General features: G+C 42.6%; 1 pseudogene; it reads left to right on the top strand.

Annotated features, from left to right (window-relative positions):
* The first annotated feature begins 5,256 nt into the window (after positions 1 to 5,256).
* LOC110543738 (uncharacterized) lies at positions 5,257 to 13,903 on the top strand (annotated as a pseudogene).
* The last annotated feature ends 4,334 nt before the right edge of the window (positions 13,904 to 18,237 follow it).

Below are 18,237 nucleotides of genomic sequence, written 5' to 3'. Positions count from 1 at the left end.
TTTCACCCATGATGATCATGACAGGAGCATGGCAGCATGCAGACACAGGTGGTACCTGAGAAGGAACTAAGAGATCAGCTTCAAGATCTTCAGGCAAGAGGAAAAAAATAGATAGATCTATTGCTATAAGCTTGGGCTTGTAAACTTCAAAGCCTACCACCAGTGACACACTTCTGTCCATAAAATCACACACACACACCCACAAGGTCACACCTCCTAATCCTTTCACACTCCCTTAAGACTAGACATTCAAATATAAGAGCCTCTGTGGCCATTCTGATTCAAGCCACCACATTCCACTCTCAGGTCCTCAGAGGCTGGTAATCATATCATAATGCAAAAATGTATTTAGTCTCACTTCTAATTTTCCCTTTGTCTAACAATTTTCCCCATGGTTTGAGAGCTGAAAGTTTAAACTCTCTTCTGAAACTGAAGGCAGTCTTTTAGCTGTAACTTCTTGTGAAATCAGAAACATATCACACTCTTCCAACATACAATGGCACAGAATATACATTACCTTTCCAAAAGGAGGAAAGGAGAGCACACTGAGGAAATGACGGACCAACACAAAACCGAAAACCAGCAGGGCATCTCCAAGTCTGGTGTCAAAGTGCTCTGCAACTTTGCTTGCAAAGATCTGCAACTCCTTTTGTTGATGCAACACAATTCTCTGTCACCGGATCCACAACCAGTCTTCAGCTTTCCTTGGCAGGTGGCTCTGGCATCTCCAGTATCTTAGGCTCTCCGACAATCTGGGCTTCACCTTCTTAGCTGCATGCAATGGCCCCTCTAGGTCACCATGCAGGGCCCCCAACACACACACTAGCCTGACCTCAGCAGCTTTCCTTACCTGTGGAGGGAGATTCCACAACCCCTCTCTTGTCACTTGGCTCTAAAGCCAGAACCACACAGCTGAAGCTCCCAAACCTGCTGCTTTGCTAGGGCTGGAACATGGCCTCCTTTTTCAAATACATTATCACCAGCTTTCTGCTGTTGATGAGCCACAAGCGTCCCTGTCCCAATCACTTTCCCAGGCTGATCTGTGAGCACAAGGGTGTCTGAGGCTGGGAGTCCCAGCCGCGGGGGGACCCCACTGGGAAGCAAACTTGCCAGACTGATCACAGGTCACACAGTCTATCCCCGGAAGGTCGCTAGGACGGCGGGTACCCACCGCCAACACAACTGAGCTCCTGCCACACAGAGAGATCTGCGCGCTCAGGTCAGCGGTACAGACGAGCTGTGCGCCCCAGTACAACAGGAATTGGGAACCCCTTTCCAGAGAGGACCCCACAGGGAAAGAAGAAACTGTGCTGCTGGGGTCACCTAGGGAAAGTCTAGCAGCCTGCAGATCTCAGACAGGTGAGTACGCCCAGCCATCACAGATCTGGGCCCAAACAGGGAGCACAGAGTGATCTGAAACTCAGCTTCCACAGACTAGCAGGCAGGCGCACGCTCCACCAGCCCAGAGGCCTGCATTGTACCAAATACACCTTACAGGCAGAATTGTGCGCCCCAAGACACCAGAGCAGTACTCACCCGACACAAATTACCTCTTGGGTTCTGGGGCACAGAGCCCCAACCTCAGACCTACAAAAGACCGGGAACCCTGAGATCAACCCCCCAGATACTGCTCCAAGGGGCAACCAGTTATCCCTAACAAAACCGACCAAACCACAACCAAGGGACACACAGGTTACAGCAGCTGATCACTAAATTTACAGCAGGAAACCCAGAAGGAGGGCAACTGTCTCCAGGACTTCTCCCAGTGAGAGGAAAGCCCTCTCGACTAATCAGGACCACAGTTACTACCCAGGTCTCTAGGCCTGAGGTGAGCTGTAGCAACTCCTTAAAAACACCGGACATCCAGTGACTATACCCAAAAAGCTGGAAAGGCTTCCTTCAGAGAAAACCATCTTCCTGCCAAAGGGATTCTCTCCACTACAAGAGTCCAGGAACAACCAGAAACTAAATTCAAACAACTAAGATAGCCCAATGGGTAGAGGACAGCGTAAAAGTCCAACCAACAAAAGCCAGAGCAATATGGCATCTCCAGAACCCAGTTATCCATGGGCAAATAGCCCTAGACACCCCAGCATAAATGAAATTCAAGGAGATGACCTAACATCTATGCTCATGAAGAAGATAACAGAGGAAACAAATAAAATACGGAAAGAATTAGAGGAAGATAAAAACAAACAGATCATGGCTATCCATAAAGAAATGGAGGAAATTAAAGACAAGGAGATTATGACCATCCCTGAAGAAATACGGGAAGCTGCAGCCAAACAGTCTGTGGCCTTTAGAGAGGAAATGCTTAAATCACTGAATGAAATAAAAGAAACAGTGGATTGTTCAAACAAACAGCTGAAGGAATTGACGGAAAAACATGAAAATACAGTCAGACAGGTGAAGGAAACCAACAAAATAGCTCAAGACCTGAAGATAGAATTGGAAAAATTAAAAAAAAAAAAAAACACAAATGGAAGAAATTGTGGAGAGAAAGAACTTAGGGAAGAAAGCAGGAACTACAGAGGTTAGCATAACCAATAGGATACAAGAAATGGAAGAAAGAATCTCAGGTGTGGAAGATACAATGGAAGAAATAGATGTATCTGTCAAAGAAAATGTTAAATCTAAAAAATTCCTGACACAGACCGTCCAAGAAATTCAAGACAACATAAAAAGACAAAACCTAAGAATAATAGGAATAGAGGAAAAAGAAGATTCCCTGCACCAAGACCCAGAAAATATTTTCAACAAAATCATTGAAGAAAATTTCCCCAACTTAAAGGAGAGACCAATAAGAATACAAGAGGCCTATAGAACACCCAATAAATTAGACCAGAAAAGAAAATCCTCCCGCCACATAATAATCAAAACCGTAAGTATACAGAACAAAGAAAAAATACTAAAAGCTGCAAGAGAAAAAGGCCAAGTACCGTATAATGGCAAACCCATTAGAATCACACCTGACTTTTCAACAGAGACTATGAAAGCCAGAAGGGCCTGGACTGATATCATTCAGGGAGTCTTATGGAGGAAGAGAGGGGTGGGATTTGAGTGACATGGAGGGGACAGGAGCCCTACAAGGAAAACGAAAAAACTAAAAGATCTGAGCCCAGAGGGTCCTGCAGAGACTGATGCACCAACAAGGACCATGCATGTAGATAACATAGACCCCTGCCCAGATGTGGCCAATTGACAGCTCAGTCTCCATGTAGACCTCTGAGTGAGGGGAGCAGGGGCTGCCTCTGTAATGAACTCAGTTGACTGCTCTCTGATCACTTGTCCCTGATGATGCAGCCTTGCCAGGCCATGGAGTAAGAGGACCCAAGCAGTCCTGGTGAGACTTAACAAGCTATGGGCACATGGCAGTAGTCGAGAGTCCCACTTTCAGTGGACTAGGGGTAGGGGATGAGAAGATTTGAAAACTGGGGAGTTGAGGGAGGGGTTTCAATCAGGATATATAACAAATTGTGAAGAAAAACATTAAAAATTAAAAGAGTCTTCCATATCCTCCAACAGACAGCATGATCAGGCCTGTCACAGAAATCCCCTGTTCTGTGTTACCAGTTTCACTCTTAGTCAGTGTTCTCTTGCTGTGAAAGATACCTGTGATAAAAGAACTAGATTCTGGTGGTACCAGGTTGCCCTGGTTTTCCTTTACTGTGTTTGTATGCTGGCCTTTAGCCATCTGCTTGATCCTGGTGATCTCTGAGTTTCTTTTTTTTTCTTTATTTTCATTATTATTTTTATTTTTATTATTAGTTATATTTTATCAACTCTGTATCCCAGCTGTACCCCACTCTCTCATACCCTCCCAAACCCTCCCTCCCTCCCTCATCTCCTCCCTCCCTACCTCATCTCCTCCCTGCCCCTTTCCAAGTCCACTGATTGGGAGAACCTCCTCCCCTTTCATCTGACCCTGTTTTATCAAGTATCTTCAGAACTGGCTGCAAAGTCCTCCTCTGGATTTCTGAGGATGCAGGAAGAGCCCTGGGCAGAAGGCTGGATATTCCTGGAGCAGCCCTCCATAAGATGGTGGGTATGGCTAGGGACTGGTGCTGGATCTCTGAGAATAGCCTGCAGTTCTCCTCAGGAGGCTGTGTGCCAGAGAGATCCACAGGCAGGGAATCGGAGTGTGGGGTGTCTGCCCTGTATTGTTCTCCCACAAGCAGCCCTGGACAACTTAACACAACTGAAACACAAGAAAAGTAACCTTAAAACAATGCTTATCAAGATCATAGTGGGCTTTAAAAAGGAATGTCATAAATGCCTTAAAGAAATCTAGGAAAATATAACCATAGAGATGGAGGCATTTAAAGAGGGAATGAATAAATGACTTAAGGAAATAAAGGAAAATAGGATCAAAGAGGTGAAGGAAATGAATAAAACCCTTAAGGGAATACAGGAAAACAGAAACAAAGGTGTGAAGGAAATGAATAAAATGGTTCAAGACCTAAAAATGGAAATAGTAAAAACAAAGAAAATACAAACAAGGAACCAGATTTTATTATGAGCTTCAAGATATAAAGAGAAAAGTGAGAGATATAAAAAGTACTAGAGACAGAGAAACAGGGACAGACAAACAGACAAAAAAAAAACAGAATGACAGACAGTCAGGAATCAGGAGGCAGTGAGACTAGTCTCCAGTTATCGTGTTGCTGAGAGGACAGGTGAATTCTCTTGAGTCCACATACATGGCATCAAAGTCAAACCCTTTGGTCTCCTCTCAGGAAAACATTTGTAATAACTGGTACAAAATGGTTTTTGTGTTGTTCCTCAGGATTTGTATTTTCTAGGTCATGATACATGTAATGTTACTTCCACAGTCAAGAAAAGATTGTATGTATTTCCTTTATCTGGATTTCACATCCCTAAGAGCCAATGTACATCACAAAACTGAAATCCATCCTAACCCTTCTGCAGGAATTTACAGGGATATACACAGGCACTGAGGCTGTGGTGTCCTCTTCTGCCTGCACAGCATGTGTGGACTCACTGAAGACCTAAGTAGAGTGAATCATTCAATTTCAAGTTCATATGAACCTGGAAATCCACACAGATGCAAAACTCTTCCTGATTCTTGGTCACCAATTGCTCTAAGAAGCACACGGCAAATCTCAGTCACCTGGAAAGGAATCTGAAGGCTTGCCCTGGGCTTCCTTTATCCTCTCAGGATCCTCCCCCAATGCAAAGCAGCTCTCAGGCTCAGGCTGAAAGCCCAGGCCTCCCTGGGCAGCCCCATCTGCTCTCCCTGAGCCTCCCTCAGAGCATGGCTGTCCTGGTGCTGCTCCTCTGCCTGGTGACCTTCCCAAGCTGTAAGTGTTTCAGGGCATCAGGAGGGACCCAGCCTGTCATCTGTGGGATGTGTGACTGACTGTGATGTTGCTTGATTCCAGGTGCCCTGTCCCAGGTGCAGCTGAAGGAGTCAGGACCCGGCTTGGCGCAGCCCTCACAGCCGATGTCTCTCACCTGCACTGTCTCTGGGTTCTCATTAACCAGCAGTGCTGTGCACTGGGTTCGCCAGCCTCCAGGAAAGGGTCTGGAGTGGGTGGCTGCTATGTGGAGTGATGGAAGCACAAAGTATAATTCAGCCCTTGAATCCCCACTCAGCATCAGCAGGGACACTCCAAGAGCCAAGTTTTCTTAAAAATGAACAATCTGCAAACTGAGGACACAGCCAAGTACTACTGTGCCAGACACACAGTGGTGTGAGCCTGCGCAAAAACCTCCTCATGACCAGCAGGGGGCGCGGAGGACCAACAGAGATGTCCCAGCAAAATGAGGGTGTGTCTTCAGAAGCTAGGAAACTCTGGATTATGCTGTGAGCTTGTTTGAGTGTTAGAACCTCTGGTCTCCTTTCTACCCACAGAACTCCTCTAAAGGCCTCTCTCCAGAGCTGTAGTCTTTAAACTTCCTATTTGTGCACACACTACAAAAATGGTTTTACTTTCCTTTTCCTTATCCACAAATCCTCCAAGTACCGATTTGATTGTAGTTATCACACAGAACGGTTTATAATTTTATACATTTATATATATGCACATTTACATGTATATGTTTAAAGTTACGCAGCTCTCTGGATTTGAGACATTTGCTGATTGTAGCTTCAGTAGACCTTGGGAATGTTGAGTAATCTGAAATTAATCTTCTATATTGTTGCAGGTGATGGAAAAACAGACTTTCTTGAAGAGAACATTTAGCTACTGTTTTGACATTATGATACATTTTCATTAGATAAATGATATAGATATATCAAGTAAATTAGATGACACCTCAAACTCCCAAGTAATGATTTCTTTACAGCTGTCTTGTGCACGCTCAAACTAAAAACCTCTCAGCCAGCACTGTCAGGTGGTTACACCTTCTGTCCTGGCTCCTTCTCTCCTCAGCCCTTCCCATGGTCAACTGCAGCCTATGGATTTCACAGTTTGTGCTTTTGGTGGTGTATTCACTGCATGTCCCATCCAGCAGGAGTTCAACGGGTTCCTAAGCGGGGGAGAAAAGCATGGGGAGGTGACAGAGACACAAGGAATGAGAGCATGTCTGTAGTCTGATCTTGCTCTCCTATATTTGGAAATTTTCACACAACTTTATAGGGATCAGGCAGGAAGGTAAAATGTGTCAGCAATATACTTTATAAAACCTGACAGGTGATTAATGATGATGCAGAACACCACAAGAATGTTTACTAAAAGAGCTACTACAAGAACATCAGCAAAGATATTTCAAAATGTCTGACAAACATGTCTCATAGGGTCCTGAAATATAAATCTCTCACCTACGACCTTGTTGCAGCTGTCTGTAACTTTCCACTAGCTGGCCTTGGCTCCCAGCAACTGCATATAAAGGCTCCCAGTGAAGAGCTTAAGATAGCATGAATGTAACTCCATTTTGAAATAAAGATCTTGACTGGGAACTGAATTCAGGTACCAGGAAATATCACAGAATATACACCTGGCAGAAAACAAAATTAACTCTCCTAGCAACAGCTTCCAGGAAATATAGCAGAATAAATGCTTCATAGAAAATAGAGACAAACTCCCTGGCAATAGTCAATGGGAATTGGTTGAGAACCAGGTGGGAAAATTCTCCCCGATGTTTCAGATTTGGTTTAGAAAAATAGTTATTGATTATATGCCTTAGCCATTGTGATTGTGTGCCTCAGAAAAGGTCACCCCGCCCTGCTAAACTTCACCCAATTCTGTAATGCCAAGGCTTGTGCCCCCCTGCTTGCTGCCATGGAAACCCCCTGCTCACAGACTTTCTCTTTAAAAATCCTGTTCACTCAGAGCTTGGGGTCCCAATTCTCTACTGCTGCGCCAGTGAGACTTGGGTCCAGAGTTTGATAGCTCTCGTAATAAAGCTCTCTTGCAATTGCATTGAGTCATCTCCTGGTGGTCTCAGAGGGTCCCGTGAACCTGGCATAACACCAGAATTACTTTCTGGCTCTCTCTGATGCTGTTGAGTGGAACAGCCTGGGGTCTCATTTGTGAGCTAGACAAGTGTCCTTCAGAGAAGCAGTGTGGACCCTGGGCTCCATGCTAATGGATCACTGTCTTGAAGAAACTTTGAAAAGGAAAAAAAGAACCAGCTCATTTGAGTGTGAGGCTTCTCTGGAAAGGACTGAAACAAGAGTGTGTGATGAAGCTTCGGGGACTACATTATTATACAATTAACCAACTATATTATCGAAATCCTGAGATCAGGACACACAATAGTGAACTGAACAACTCTTCACAAAGCTGACCACAGAAGTCTTTCTCATGTCAGTGTGAGGCTCAGCCCCCAGGACTGGGTAATGACAAAATGAGCAGAGTGGAACTTCTAGACAAGCTGGTTGTGCTTGAATTTCATCACAATGAACTTCTAGATGTTCTAATTCCAAAGGGTTTCACTTTTGACACAACATACTATGGGTATGATAGTACTATGTGCAAACATACACACTGAGGTAAGTAAGTTATTCAACAAATTAGTACAGACAGGGATCTCACTCTGAAGTTGACCAGAATTACCAACAGTACATAGAGGTGCCCCTGAAATTCCCTCCTCTTGAGTATGTCCAGTGATTAGTTCTTGAGGGTTATACAGAGAAAGGATGCCCAGGTGGCCTGAGTTCATAACCGTGGAACACACCAAATCACACAGGTAATCGAAATGAAACATAGCAGAGTAAGGGTTCTCAGGGCACGTGCTGTGATAGCGTGTGACAGGAGTGACAGGCACCCTGTGATGTTCTTTCCCCACCTCTGTCTGAGCAGGAGGAAACACCACCTTGTGTCAAGTACCAGGTAAACAAGTGAAAACGGTGATTTACAAGTCATGTAGAGGGTTTTCTGTGACTGGATTTTGTAGAAATACCTGAAGGACCCCACCAGGCCTCAGGAAGGTGACCCCAGGTGAAGTGGCTGCTCCTGGCTCAGCCAGAGATGACAGAACAACGAAATCCAGAAGTGATGGTATTCTCAGGCTGAGATGCTCTCATGCACATAAAATCAGATTATTACTGTTCTTACTATTCAGTTGCCTGAATGATTCATGGAACTGTCAGGTGAGAAGTAAAATGGCTAAGACTTCTAAACTATTCTGACTAATGAGAAAGACCCCAGGAAGTTAGTAATCATAGATTCTGATTGCAGTTGCATAACTACTGGTTTTATAACAAGTAACAGAAGAGGTACTGATGCCATCTGTGTAAAGAGTAAATGAAAGCATATTATTGAACTGACATTTATCATGAAACGTCATTGTAGCACTGTATTGGGAGGACATCAGGGAAATTTGGGGAATGGGATTTTTTTTTCCTCTTTTGCCTGAATTTTTAGTAATATTTCTCCTCTTTATTGAGCTTAGCTGAAGTTTGAAATTCATGTATCCATACTGTTATTCCGATATTACTAATACACGTGCATTATTGAATGACCACACAGGTGTTTTAGAGGATCTCTCACAAAATAAAAAAAAAAAAAACACATGAAGAACATAATCTGCCACTATTAACTGTGCTCAGCATCCACACAGCTCACTATTTGGAATAATCCTTCCCCCTGACTGATTAGTCTTCTCACTATACATAGTCCATTCAGGGATCACCTGACTTACTATCCCTGAGACCAGTTTTTTGTTTTTTGTTCTGTTTTCATGAAGTTCCATTGAGCAGAGTTCCTTTTGTTCTTCAGGTCTCTGACTGTCATTCATAAAATACCCTCCATGTACATCCAGCTTCGTGTAAATTTGATCACTGTGAACATGGATGCAGCAAACATGAGGGAAGGTTGTGATTGCTCTTCCAGGTGCTGAAGAAGAAGCTCAGAGGTTCGGAGAGCACACTGTTCTGGAGGGGATCAGGTTCAGGTCCTCACAGGCGGCAGCTCAGAAGCACCTGTAAGGCTAGAGGACCAAACACACTCTCCTAGTCTCCTGAGCACTACACTGCCCTCACAGAAGCACACACACATAATTAAAATAATAGATTTCATTAAAAATCGTTCATCCAGTGCTAGAAGTTGTATAATAGAGGAGTTCTTATGGAATATGTGTAACCTTGATTCAACTGGTAGCATTTCATAAGTACCCTCCACATTTTCATTACTAGGTATTGTATTTGAACCACAACTCCCTGTCAAAGGTAAGAACACCATCCCACCATTGTGATCAGAGTAATTATTCTCAAAAATGACTCTTTTCCATCATTAGTCTGAGTTTTGAGACCACAGGATAACACAGAGATCAGAGATCAAGGAGGTGAGGAGTGGTGTCCAATGTGGGCACATCTGTCTGCCGTCCACCTTCTGACTGGGATCCTTCACTGTGACCACTGCATGAGGTCAGGAGAGAATGTAAAACCCAAGATCTATAATCATAGAGATGAAAATTAAGTCCTTAGTGACACACTGTATGTAGCCAATGGTGTGGTTGGCATTTACAAAGAAAGAAACAAACAAATGAACAAAGGAAGGAAGAAAGGAAGGAAGGATAAAAATCAAAGCAATAATTGTGAAGATGAAGGAAAAATGGACCCTGTGCCTTATTAATGGGAACAAGATTCAACTACGAAATCAGAAAATAGTTGGAAGTTCCTCAAAGAATTACACACGAAAGACCAAGTGACCCAGAGAGCTCACTTCTGGGTGAGGACAGAAAAAGTAACATTTTTATTTCAATGCTTTTTTTACATTTTCATGTTCATTTCTGGGTCCCACACCTACACTGAGTCAAACTGATGGGATCTCTGTATGTGGAAGCCTGTGGCATGAATGCTTTCTGGAGTGAGCTTGTAAATCACCGTTTCCACTTGGTTACCTGGTACTTGACACTAAGGTGGTGTTTCCTCCTGCTCAGACAGTGGTAGGGAAAGAACATCACAGGGATGCCTGTCACTCCTGTCACATACTATCACATCTCTGTGGTCCTTCACCTATTTTCAGTCAGCATGGAACTTGTGTGTGAATAAAGGTGGGTAAAGATGTTATGTCAGTCAGATCTGAAAATGATAATTTGTTGAGGTAATTCGAGGATACTACAACTTTTGCATACTAATACACGAGCTTTGATGAGTTTTGTCATAGATGAAAACTCCACACTCTAAGACAGGAGAAGATTCATTGCTTCCCATAAATCCCTGTCAATGTTTCTTTATATGATCATATTAGTCAATTTGAAGCAAGTGTAATGGCAGTTTTGAGCTTCCTGGAGGAGTTCACCCATCCAGCATTGGTCAATGTCCTTTTCTCCTTGGATAGAAGTTGACTGAATTTTTCATGGAAGGAGACTCTCCCGGCCTCTCTGTTCTCCAAAGTCATGGACTGTTTTTCTCCAGCCTCTCACCTGCAGCTGTCTGTGCCTTCAAAGACAGGGAATCTCTGGTAAGCAGCAACTCTGGTAACCCACTGTCTTGAACATTTGCAGATACTCCGCAAATGTTAAATGTATTTAACAGGCACATGAAATATAAATGCCTTGAATGTTGCAGACTCCACATGCCAGCAACTTTCCAACTGTCACATAGGCTTGGGTGGCCCAGGTACCTCCCCTGCATCTATGACAATAGTAAACTCAGCATACTGTGACGATAGTAAACCTTACATAACCATACACTGTCTATACATCCTCCTTTGTTCTGTTCCTCCTCCCTGCTCTTTCAAGTGTCCCAAGATGACACCCACAGGCAATCAATGACCTTCAGGTGTCCCACATATCCAAGAGACCAATATAATGAAGCACCTTTCACCTTCCAATCCCAGCAAAACCCCATAAATATAGTCGAAAGCCCCACCTGCACTGACCCTGTATTCTGTGCCTCTTCTCCAGCCCCTGTCTGTCAGGTGTCTCTATAGCTTTACATTCTCCCTTCAAGGAACCCTCCAGTTGCCTCCTGTGGCTAGAAGTTCCTAATAGGGAATTTCACCCCTCTTCTGCTCCCTCAGCCTGTCTACTTCCCCTAACATAGCCATGAGTCTATCACTCTGTACATCTTGCTCAAGTTCATCTCCATTCCCAACAGCCCAGTGTCCTACTATCTACCTGAAAGATTACTCACCTTGGCCCTAGTGTGGTTCTGAGCCCCAAGTGTGACCTGGTGGGGCCACACCCCAGCTTATGTTTCTTCTGCATCTACTAACCTCCTGTCCATCACCATCAGATACTCTGCACCTCTTCTTTCCTCTGACCTTCTTTACATCCCTGGTTTGAGGGATGCCCTGCTGGATTTATTGTTATGGCACTTCAGTGTAGCTTGCTTGGAGGTGTGGAAAATCTCCAAAACATATCATATTTAATTAAATAGTTAGTTAATTAATTAATTAAGTATTGCTTTGGTTGCTTGCCTACCCAGGTTTGGATATGTGATATTTCCCTTTAGCATTGATTTCTGCTTTATTGTCTTCAACCAATCAGGTATATCCTGTTTTATTATTTTTCCTTATTGTGGGGAATCTCTGCATGAGTACATTAAATATGACATTTATCCCATACAACTCCTCACACCCCTTCCTCAACATATGTGTAACTCAAGCCCAGTTAGTGCTGCCCATATGTGCACATGTGTGTAGACAAACACTGCAAGGTTGGAAACCTGCCGGTGACCACAGCCTCAATAATAATGACTCCCACTTCAGGAACAGTCCATGTCCAACTGCTCCTCAGTAAGAGATAAAACAGAAGCACTCAGCCCTCTCTATACCAGGGCTTTTGCTGTCTTGGGCCTAGTGAGGTTTATACAGACAACAGCAGCCACCATGAGTTCCTGATTGTGACAGCCATGGAGTGTCCTAAAGACAGCATTTCACAGCACTCTTTCCATGCTCCTCCTCTTGCATTCTTCCCACCTCCTCTTCCCCAGAGATCTCTGAGATGCACTGGAACATGAAACTGCAAATCTCTGTCACACAATACAGTGTGGACTGCGAAAGACAAGCACTGCCCGTTTCTGTCAGCTGCAGAACCTCGAATGTGTGTGTCTCGACTGTGTCTGGGTTTGGTGTTTTGCCTTCCTTTTTACAAGTGTTGGAACCAGAGTGGAAGTCAAGGTAGGAGAAGACATCTTAACTAAAGGGCAGGATAGACAAAGGGAAGGGTAACAGTGAAGCTTTGAAAGGAAAATTGGGACATGTTAAGAAAAGGGGGATGAGTAGAAGGAAGCATGAGAACTGGAGAAAACAAAACCAAAGTCTCTGAAATGCCGTGTTGAAGGCATGATTTTCTGTGTTGTTATAAAAACTCATTAAATACCCCAGATGTGCTGACTATATAAATTTGGAGAAATGAAAACTAGCCTTGCACAACAGTGAGGAGTTTCCTGGTGTTAGAGTGGAGAGGAGAATAGTGCTGTTAAAAGGGAGCATAGGGACAACTTCAGGATACAAACAAGTGAGTTTCCTGCAATTATGTTTCTATAGTAACCTCTGAGTTACAGACAGACAGCAACGGGGATGTCTCAGTTTCAAGCCCCCTATGGCATGAGACAGCGAATCTCTGAAGTGAATGAAACCCAGAAAAGTTCCAAGTGTCCCCATCACAGGGAAGGGGTGTGGCTAACTCTGACACTGTCCAAAATCACATCAGGCAGAAGCCACGTCCATTGCAGACAGAGGGAGACATTGAGCCCATACATGGAATCACAACTGTGTATGGTGATATTAATTTCACATTAATATTGAGAAGACAAGACAGTATGGAAACACAGCTCTTTCTCGGCATTTGCTGATAAAGGGAGTAAGTTAAGTGTGGTGAATCCATAACATGAAAAGGGTGTGCACAGAGCTACCTTACAGTGATGATTTCTATAGCTGTCATCAATATTTGATTTCTTACATCGGCTCTGAGCACTGTCTTCTCCCCAGGTCCGACTCCAGAGCAGCTACAGCAGGAAGACATGCAAATAAGGCTTCTCTGTGCCCTTGAAAAGCAGGCCTGCCCTGCCCCTGCAGCTCTGGCAGAGGAGCCCAGCCCTGGATTCCCAGGTCCTCCCATTCAGTGATTACAACTGATCACAGACCATTCACCATGGACTGAGGGTATTAGCTTGGTTTTTCTTATCTTTATTTTTCAAGTTCAGTTATGGAGATGAGATTGTGTGTGGTGTGTGGACATGAGAAGAAAAGTTATTTTGCTGACATATTTCTCACCAACAGTCTCTGTGTTTTCAGGTGTCTGGTGTGATGTGCAGCTCATGGAGTCTGGAGGAGGCATGGTGCAGCCTAGGAAGTCCCTTAAAGTCACCTGTGCAGCCTCTGGATTCACCTTCAGTGACTATAGCATGGACTGGGTCCGCCAGGCTCCAGAGAAGGGGCTGGAGTGGGTCGCATACATTAGTTATAATAGTGGTACCACTATTCACCATCTCCAGAGACAATGCCAAGAACTCCCTGTACCTGCAAATGAACAGTCTGAGGTCTGAGGACACGGCCACATATTACTGTGCAAGAGACACAGTGAGCGAATGTTACTGAGAGCTCAGATGCAAACCTCCCCTGAAGGGCGCTGATGCCTACCAGGGGGCGCTGAGAGCACACAGAGCTCTGGGTGACAGAGTTCCAGCATGTTCAGAGAGTCCTGGAGGACATGGAGGTCTGGACTGTGTGTTTGGCCGGTCCACAGGGGTTTTCTCTACATGTATAGTATATAAAAACACTCCTAGGCATATATCCAAAACAGGCGTATATCCAAAATATGCTCAAGTACACAATAAGAACATTTGCACATCCATGTTTGTAACAGCTTTATTCATAATAGCCAGAAGCTGGAAACAAACCAGATGTCCCTCAACAGAGGAATGGATACAGAAATTGTGGTACATTAGAATTATAGAATAATAGAATTATTCTCAGCTATTAAAAACAAGGAAATCATGAAATTTGCAGGCAAATGGTGCGAAGTAGAAATGATCATCTTAACTGTGGTATCCCAGAAAGAGAAAGACACACATGGTATATACTCACTCATAAGTGGATATTAGCCATATAATATAGGATAAACATACTCCTAAAGAAGCTAAACAACCAGGAAGACCCTAGGGAAGATACTCAGTCCTCATTCAGAAGGATAAACATAAGAGACATTGGAACCAGGAGAAGACATGGTACTAGACAGGAGCCTACCACAGATGTCTTCTGAAAGACTCTACTGATTGATGTATAGAAGCAGATACTGAAACTCATGGCCAAACTTTGACAGATTTCAGGGAATCTTAGGAAAGAAGGGGGGGATAGAAAGAGCTGGAGGGGACAGGAGCTCCAAAAGGAGTCCAACAGAGCCCCCCCAAAAAACTGAGTCCTGAGAGCCCTGCAGAGACTGATTCTCTAACCAAGAACAATACATGGAGAGGACCTAAAACACAGGCTCAGATGTATCCCATAGAATCCTTGTAGTTTCCAGGTATTTATTCACCTTTTTTTCTCTGCATGCTACTTGCTTTGGATTTATTTGTTACAGTGTTTCTCTGTCTGTGTTTCTGTTACCCTCTCTTTCTGGCTCTGTCTATATCTGTCTGTGTCCTATCTGTTTCTCTCTCTCGCTGTGTCTCTTTCTCTATCTGTGTGTGTGTGTGTGCACATGTATACACACTGAAGTATGATGTCTTTCTCTATCGACCTACATAATAATTTTGAAATAAGTTCCATCCTTGGGCCTGAGTCTTATGATCTGCCTAGACCGGTTGGCCAGTGTGTCCCAGGGTCACATGTTTCCATATCCCATAGCTCAGCTTACTCATTGGCTACTTCTTTTCGTAGTTACGGAGAACTAAACACAGATCTATGTTCCTGTGAGGGAAGAACTTGAAGCACAGACCTATCTCACCAGCCCATATTTTTTATGTAGTATATACTCAAACTTGGAAAAACTGCAGAGCATTACAGAGGTAAAAGTGAGTCTTTCTAGGGATCAGGATCAGATCCTGAAGAAGCAAAGAACGCATAAGACTGTGGAACCTATACTCAAGGCAGAGACTAGGAATAATTGCTAGTTAGAGCATTGTCTGGGGTTCAAGTTAGAGCCAACATGGAAATCAGACAGAACCGTGACCCCTGAGCCCAAGTGAGCATCAGTCTCTCCATCATCCTTACACAAACCATGCACAACAGACACTGACCAGCTATGGCTCTGGGAATAAAATGTGTGGTGTCAAGTCTAGAAGGTAACCAAAAGCATGCACAATAGCCTAAATATTTGGGCGTGGATTGGACCTCACTAGCTAACATCTCAAATCCTCTTTACAGTAATAGGGATTTTTTTTCCTAGCAGGACATGACTAGTTGGGACATTGCCTCCTGTTACATGATAACTCCACCTGCTTCAGAAATGAAAATGGGGACATAACAATAAACACTGAGGAAATTTACAAAAAGAAAAACAAAACAACAAGAACAACAACAAAAACGTTGGTCTTTTGAAAAGACTATGCTGCCCCCTCAAAAAAAAAAACTAAACTAAATGAAATGGACAATTTTCAAGATAGATTACATATATGAAAACTGAATCAAGATCAGGTAAATAAATTAAATCGTCCTTTACCTACCAAGGTATTAGGAGATGTCATCAAAGTCTCCCATTCAAAAATAAGTAAATAAATGAAGAAAGAAAGAAAGAAAGAAAGAAAGAAAGAAAGAAAGAAAGAAAGAAAGAAAGAAAGAAAGAAAGAAATGCTGAGGGCCAAATGACTTCACTGCAGAAGTCTGCCAGACTTTCAAGAATAGCAAATCACAGTGCTCATCAAACTATTTCACAAAATAGACAAAGAAGGAACATTGTCAAACTCATTTTATGAGGCATGGACACCTTGATTTCTACATCACACAAAGACTCAATAAAGAAAGAGAATCTCAGACCAATCTCATTTATCAACATTGTTGGAAAAAATATTCAAAAAATTGCTCACGAACCGAATCTAAGAGCACATCAAAGACATCATCCACCATCACCAAGTAGGTGTCCTTCCAGGGTTGCAAAAGTGGTTCAGTATATAGGAATCCATTAGTGTAATCCACCATATAAACAAACTGAAAGAAAAAAATAAACATGATCATCTCCTTAGATGCTGAAAAATTATTTAACAAAATCCAACACCCATTAATGTTTAAAGTCTTGGAGAGATCAGGGATACAAGGCACTTAGCTAAACACAGTAAAGACAATATATAGCAAGCCTATAACCAACATCAATCAAATGAAAGAGTTAATAAAATGTAACCGATAAAAAAAAAATAAAAGAAAAGAAAAGAAAAAGAAAATAGAGACAAACTCCCTGGCAATAATCAATCGGAATCGGTTGAGAATCAGGTGGGAAAATTCTGCCCAATGTTTCAGATGTGGTTTAGAAAAATAGCATTGTGATTATATGCCTTAGCCATTGTGATTGTGTGCCTCAGAAAAGGTCACCCCGCCCTGCTAAACTTCACCCAATTCTGTAACGCCAAGGCTTGTGCCCACCTGCTTGCTGCCATGGAAACCCCCTGCTCACAGACTTTCCCTTTAAAAATCTTGTTCACTCAGAGCTCGGGGTCCCACTTCTCTACTGCTGCGTCAGTGAGACTTGGGTCCCGAGTTCGATCGCTCTCGTAATAAAGCTCTCTTGAAATTGCAAAAAAAAAAAAAAAAAAAAAAAAAAAAGAGAAAAGAACCTTAAGTGTATCCCACTGAAATCACAGACAAGACAAGACTGTACACTTTCTCCATATCTCTTTAACATAGCACTGGAAGTCCTAGATAGATAAATAAGGATATAAAGGAGATAAAGAGAATATAAATCATAACAGAAGAAGTCAAAGCATCACTATTCACAGATGAAATGATAGTATACTTGAATGACCCCAAAAAAATTCTACCAGAGAACTTATACAGCTAATAAACACCTTCAGAAAAATGGCTGGATACAAAATTAGCTCAAAAATCAGCTTTCCTGTATATAAGAGAAAAAAAAAGTACACAAAAAATTAGGGAAACAACATCATTTACAATAGCCACAAATAACAAAAGTTACCTTTGTGTAACTGTAACCAAGTAAGTAAAAGACTTGTGTGAAAAAAAATTAAGTCTATCAAGAAAGAAATTGAAGACTATATCAGAAGATGGAAAGTCTTTTCATGTTCATGGATTTGAAGGATTAAAATAATAAATATCTTACATTTAAATTCAATGAAATTCCCATCAAAATGCCAACACAGTTCTTTAAGATCTTGAAAGAACAATTTTCAACTTCATATGGAAAAAAAAATAACCTCACTATCTAAACTCAGCCTGTATAATTAAAGACCTTCTGGAATTATCTCCATTCCTGATATCAAGTTGTACTATAGAGCAACAATAATAAAAACTACATGGTACTGGCATAGGAACAGACTGGAGAATCAATTGAATTGAATCAAGAACCCAAAAATAAACCTATGGATACTTGATTTTTATTTTTTTACAAAGAAGCCAAACCATACGAGGGAAAAGAGACAGCTTCTCTAACAAATGCTTATGGTCTAACTGGATGTATACATGTATAGATCCATAATTATCACCCCACACTAAAGTCCAAGTAGATCAAAGACCTCAACATAAAACCAGATACACTAAGTCTGTTAGAAGAAAAGTTAGGGAAGAGCCATGAATGCACTTGCCATGGAAGATAACTTCATAAATAGAATAAAAGAGGTCAGGCTCTAAGTTCAACAATCAATAAATGGGACCTCATGAAACTAAAAAGCTTTTGTAAAGCAAAGGACATGATCAACAGAACAAAACGGAAGCC

The sequence above is a fragment of the Meriones unguiculatus genome, chromosome 7, assembly GCF_030254825.1.
Source record: "Meriones unguiculatus strain TT.TT164.6M chromosome 7, Bangor_MerUng_6.1, whole genome shotgun sequence".
In the NCBI taxonomy this organism is placed as follows: domain Eukaryota; kingdom Metazoa; phylum Chordata; class Mammalia; order Rodentia; family Muridae; genus Meriones; species Meriones unguiculatus.
The sequence above is the reverse complement of the archived record's forward strand: the minus strand, read 5'-3'. Positions and strand labels throughout refer to the sequence as shown.